The sequence below is a fragment of the Pteropus alecto genome, unplaced genomic scaffold, assembly GCF_000325575.1.
Source record: "Pteropus alecto unplaced genomic scaffold, ASM32557v1 scaffold110, whole genome shotgun sequence".
NCBI classification, from domain to species: Eukaryota; Metazoa; Chordata; class Mammalia; order Chiroptera; family Pteropodidae; genus Pteropus; species Pteropus alecto.
Genome location: NW_006431920.1, coordinates 150,586 through 156,636, shown reverse-complemented (window position 1 = coordinate 156,636; position 6,051 = coordinate 150,586).

Genomic DNA, 6,051 nt, shown 5'->3' with positions numbered 1-6,051 from the left:
GGTCCTGCATTTTCTTTATGACTAATGATGTTGAGCATCTTGCCATGTGCTTGTTGGCTGTTTGTATATCTTTGGAGATGTCTCTATTCCAGTCCTTCACCCATTTTTAAATTGGATTATCTTTTTGTTGTCGAGTTGTACGACTTTATAATAGCCCTAAACATGAAAAGCATAATTGACAACATGTTTACTGTACCATTAAATATAAAAAGTTGCAAACCTGGAAGCACTCCAGTTCAGTGACTCGGTGAGGTAGTGACAGGAGCTGACACCTGTTTTATGCTGGTCCTGCACCGCGCACGGATGGTCCTGCTTCACCTCCACAGCTGCGTGACAGTTGCTTTGGGTGGCCCAGGCTCCCAGCAGCACCAAGCCACACAGCTGGGAAGTGGCAGAGCGAGGCACGGGCGAGGAAGGGAGGAAGGCGGTGCTCTGTGGTGTTGGGGAAATGGAGAGCTGTCGTGTCACAGAATGCAGTGTGCAGAGTGCCGTGCGCGGGGAGTCAGACTACGGAGCATCCAGCCTGTTACCAGGGATCGTGCTCAGTGGTACGATTTGGATTGTTTTTGTTTCTACTTTTCTCCATTTTCCGAAATGAGCATTGTTTTACAAAACAAAAGCATAACGTGCCGCCCTTCCGTTGAACGCCCCTGACAGTGAGAGTGGCCGTCTCGATGCGGTGGTTTAGGGTGCTGTGCTCTAGCTGCAGAAGATGGGGAGTCTGTCTCAAAACAGAGTGAGGACAGTTCCAACTGTCCGATCAAAGCAGGTTAAATGCAAGGAGCCGGATATACGGAAGGGCGCGACTCGTACAAACAGGACTTAAATTCCATGGTATCCTGGTAAATATGTACATTCTATGGAACACCTTAGTTATGTTCCCCTAAACTTTTAACTCCCGTGTTGAAAATAAATCTAAACTTATCTAAGCAGGGAGTTCAAGGTCTTGGTATAAATAATATATATTTTAGCTTGAAACTACTCACTGTATGAAGCTTCAGTTTCTTAAATATGTTCATAATTATGTCACGGCCCTAAAGCATTTGAATAATAAGAAATAGGCTATAGAGAAGCAAAACAAATGAAAACAGATCTGGTCACATACTGTTTAGAAACCTGGGTTATTAAAAATTTGTATGTTCTAACCCACTTTTCTTTACACCCTGAAAACACACCGGAAGGACGTTATTGCAGGATGTTAGTGGCACGTGTTAGCAGTGTCTGGACTTTGAGTGCTCTTGAGTAGAGAAAGAGAAATCCTCCAGTACACACGGTGGCCTCCAGTCGGGCTGTTGAACGCAGGACTTTATTTCCACTTGATATCTGAAGATGGGCAGGGGACAGTGCTTTGAGCGTGTGCCCAGGGACAAGGATAATGATAGTTATGACACCGCTTTACGTTTGTTTGGCACTTCATTGTGTACGAGCAGTTTCTTGGGTGTTTTCCCCTGCACAGCACCCCCGAGGTGGAATGGACAGACCAAGAATCTGCGGTGTAGCGGGGAGGCTGCTTTCAGCCCATGAAGTAGCAGCTTTAGGCCTTGTATTTAAGCCTCTGGTGTGTTTCATTCACTTCCAGGTTTCCAGAGCACCCTGTCTACCTCTGTAATGGAAACTTCCTAACGTACACAAAAGTTAGGAGAGGAGTTGAATGAATCACCCAGTCTAAACAGTCGTCAGCTTCGTGTCTTTCTTCTTTCATCTGTCCCTGTCCCCCAGCCCCACTGTTTTTGAGTATTTAAAGCACATTCTTATGGTACTTTTTGCTTTGTGAAAGTATCCCTCTCCCAGCACGCAGTTTTATTAAAGGTCAAGGGTCCCCCCTCTTTCGTCATCATATTCCCAGCAGTGCTTGCACTTAAGTGTTCAATAAATATTTGTTGGAACAGTGCATTTCATTCCACGGTCCGCAGGGAGGTAGATTTTACTGTGTAGGCTCACGGAAGCCAGGTGACTCTTGGGTGTCGTAACTGAACCACAGCGATCGTGTATTTGGGACGCCGCTCCTGCTGTGGGTGGCTCGGGTTTGCCCACTGTGTGTGTAGTGGGGATAGATGTTGCCTCAGTAACATGCACATTGGTTCATATGTTCACTCCAGAAATGAGGAGGATTAGTTAGGGCTATAGTTAGTCTTGCTTTGCTTATAAAAACACACAAAAAATGAAAACCTTTCCTCAAGCTTGCATTTTTTTTTCACTTCATAATGAAGCATGGAGAGAGTTGAAATCAGGCAGACCTGCAGACCTGGGTTTAAACCCCACCTCTGTGTCTTCCCTGTAGCTGTAGGTTCTCCGTGTACCTCAGTGTCTTCATAAGTGGGCGCCGTGCACAGAGTGGTGAAGACCGAACGAAACACTGAGTCCTGGTACAGAGTCACCCGCCCCCCAAACACCGAGTCTATCTTTCATCTCCTTGCCCATATTCCTGTGAAATGGGAGTGTTTACCCCGCCTCCTTTAGGGATGCTGTGTAGATGAAGTGGGGTCATCTGTGGGAAGCCCTTAGACCCTGGGACACGGGCATTAGTGATGGATTTGCCCACTGTGTGTGTAGTGGGGATGGGTGTTGCCTTGATAACAGCCATTGATGGCGACCACGCAGGGGCCAGCTCGGCCAGCCCGCCTTTGTTAGACAGCAGTGCATCTGGCGGGTCAGCGACACCGGCGGGGCCCAGACTGTGTCTGCCTCTTGGCCTCACCAGCTGCAGACTGCTGGCGCCGCCACCTCATGGCCTCGCCGTGGCTGCCACGGCTCTAGGCCCGGTGTGTGCACTCAGTGCAAGAAGGAAGGGGAAATGGAAGTCGGAGCCACGTGTGTCTTCACACACCGGTGAGGCAGCTCCCCCACGCCCCAGCAGGACCACCGTGTAGGTCTCTGACAGAGACTGGATCGTGTGGCCAGGACTGGGAGGTGGGGCTCGAGCTGTGATGACTGGTCGTGTGGGCGCTGCTAGCCCACTCAGCATTGACACCGTGCTAGCAAGGTGGGAGGGAGTCCGCGGGCCACACCGCAGTCATAGATGTGTCCCCAGGTTTAGAGAAGGGGGCTGTGAGTGCCAAGCGAGGGGAGGGTCTAGGACTTGGGCATACATTTTGGGGTCACTTGTAGGCTTTTCCGCTTGTCCTTCTCTCTTCCCTCAGTGGAACCTTTAATGACACAGGGGCTTTGGGATATGGTTGCTTTAACCTTGGTGGCGCTGAAGGAGGCGAACCAGGGTAGTGGCAGAAGAGACTGAGTTCACTTGATTGGTAAGGAAAGAAAGGCAGTCCTTGTCCTACGAGTTAGTGTTTTGGAGTCTTTAAGGAAAACCTCCCGTGGGGTGCCTCGGTGTCATTTTGTAGGGCCTGGCTGTGTAGAGTTGAGAGGAATTCTCCGGCAGAGCAGTTACCTGTGTGCTGTGAAGACCCTACTGTGTGCAGCATGCAGATGTGCCCCTCGGTGTGCAGACTTCCTCAGCTCCTGATGGGGTGTGGTAACCAGGTGGTATGAAGGTAGTCGGTAACGTGCTGGTAACCCTGAATCAGGATGAATTAGTGGGTGCTGTTTTTCATAGGTGAGGGAATTTACCTTTGTCTAATTGATTTAAGTCAGTTATACTGGTTTTATTTCGCCAACAGATATTTGTGGTGTGGCTTTCTAGATCCTAGGTGTGAATCCGGTCTTCCGTTTACTAGCAGTGTGGCCTTGTGCGAGTTACTTAATTCTTCTGTTTCTCAGTTTCCTAATCTGTAAAATGAGAATACTACTACAAACCTCCAAAGTCAAGAGGAGGATTAAAAGGTAAAAATGGCTCATATTGTAGATACTGAGTGTTTAAAATAACCTGTACTTCTTTGAATATGCTTTGAATATGCTTTATGTTTTGTGAACAAATTATTTTTTGATGTTTTCCTCTTTATGAATTAAGGTATTCATAAACTATAAACCATAGAAGAAGGTTCGAGATAAGAGTAAGGAGGCCTGACATTTCTCTTGTGGTTTGTGATGAGCCGTTTAACCTTGAACATGTTACTCTTGGCAACCAGCTTTCTTATTTGTGAGTTGGAACATTAGTGTGTCTCATAGACCACAAGTATTTGTTCTATTAAGGCAAACAGATACGAAAATCCTCCTGAAAAGTGCTATGCAAATTTAAGGTAATAAGTTTTACTAGCTGTTTTCTACTGAAATATTTTAATAGTCCTTTTGCATAGCAACTTTTTATGCTGCTATCCTTACTTTTATTTGGACTTTGCGAATTTTTAATGGTGTTGCCTAACATAGGTTTACGTAGTTTTTTTGTTGAGGGACTGAAGTTTAAGGACGAATAGATGGCAGAAGTGACTGTTCGACTAAATTTTCATTCTTTTATCGTCCTCCCCTTTTATCCCCCGGCCTGCCTGCAGCGCCTCCTGTAGGCGGTGGTCAGGGAGGCGTGGAAGCTCCCGCACTGACATGCACAGATGCCAGGCAGAGATGCCGGTAGCATCAGCAAAGCTCTGCCTGATATTTTACTTCTATCCTTTTATTGGCTGACTTTGTTTTTCCCTTTATTTTTTTACTAAATAAGACACACAACATAAACATAAGTTGTGACGTGAGTAATTAGCCGTACATGTGTGCACCTGGCCACCCAGCAGAGCACAGGGGTGTCACCCACCTTCAGGGCTTCTTTTCATCAAGCCCCCTGTGGCTCAACATCTTTTAGTCACCATTTTACTGATTCTGGGGCCATGCCTTCTGCCAGTTTTCCTTGCGGTAGTTTCTTTTTCTTGGTTATACTCTTTTGCAGGGGTTCTTAGAATTTTCTGGATGTTGGCTCTGGCTGTCAGCAGTATCTTCTCCCAGAACGTGGCTTTTTTCTTCTCTTTCTTTGTTAAAGTGGCTGATGAACAGAAGTTCTCAGTTGGAATATAGTTGGCTTTAGGAGTCTTATAGTTTATGTCCAGTACTTTTTAAACCTATTTAAGAAGCTTTTCCCAATCCTGAAGTCATAAAGAAATTCTCCTGTATTGTCTGCTGAAACTTTTCAAGTTTTGCTTTTTGCATTGAATCTGTAGTCCACCTGGAAGTGACTTCTCTCTATGGTGTGTGAGGGAAGGGGACCAGTTGCGTTTTCTCCTTGGCTAACCCACGTTTCAGCCCCATTCACTGACTGGTCGCATGGTTCCCCTGGCCTGTGATGCTGCCACATTTCTCTATTTTAAATCTGCAAGTGTCTTTTTCTGGGCTGTCTTTGATCCCTAAATTCCATTTCTAATAATTTGCTCTAAGGAGTAGCTAAGGACTGCAGAGATTTCGTTAGAGCAATATTCTTTGAAGCATTGTTGATAGTGTTGACAGGAAGCAGTCTAAATGTTCCAGCAGCGGAGTGAGTTGATTGATGTACACACATCAGTGCAGTGAAATGCTCTGGCTGACAAAAACATGTTTACTAATATGGAAGGGCACTGACAGTGTAGCATGACGGAAAAAAACAGGAAGTTTGAGTGCAGCAAGTGCAGTCTGATTCCATGTTTGTAAAAAGTTCAGAAGCGTGCAAGTCAGAAACCCCGTTCGGTGCACTTCGATCTGGCTGTGCCTTGCTTCGGGCCAGTGCTTCTGCCCGGCAGGTCCTTCTCTGGCCCCTCCCCACTTACGACCTCCCACCGCATTAGACATAGAAGGGGTCTTTCCAGTGCTTTCTCATCTGCTCCCTGGTTTTCTGCTCCCTCTCTCCTCCTCCTCCTCCTTGGACTCCCGCCACCTCTCTTTACCCGATGTTGGTGACCAGGGTTCACGTGGCCGTCCCTGAGCCTCCGTTCATCCCATTCCTTCCCCATAAGGGGCTGTGTTGAGGCGTCTCCCGGTTAAACTTTCTCTTACACCCCAACCACATACCTACAAGCGGCTCTCCACTCCGCTCCCCTGGCACCCTCAAGGCCCCGGAGTGAGCAAGTGCAGCGTGAAGCCCACATCCTCCCCCACGAGCCCCCCTGGGGTCCTGGGTTTCTGTCCTGTCTGCTCCCTGCCCCGATCTGTTTTGGGTCCTCTTCCCTAACATTCTTATGGCTGTGTCATGTCCCCATCCTC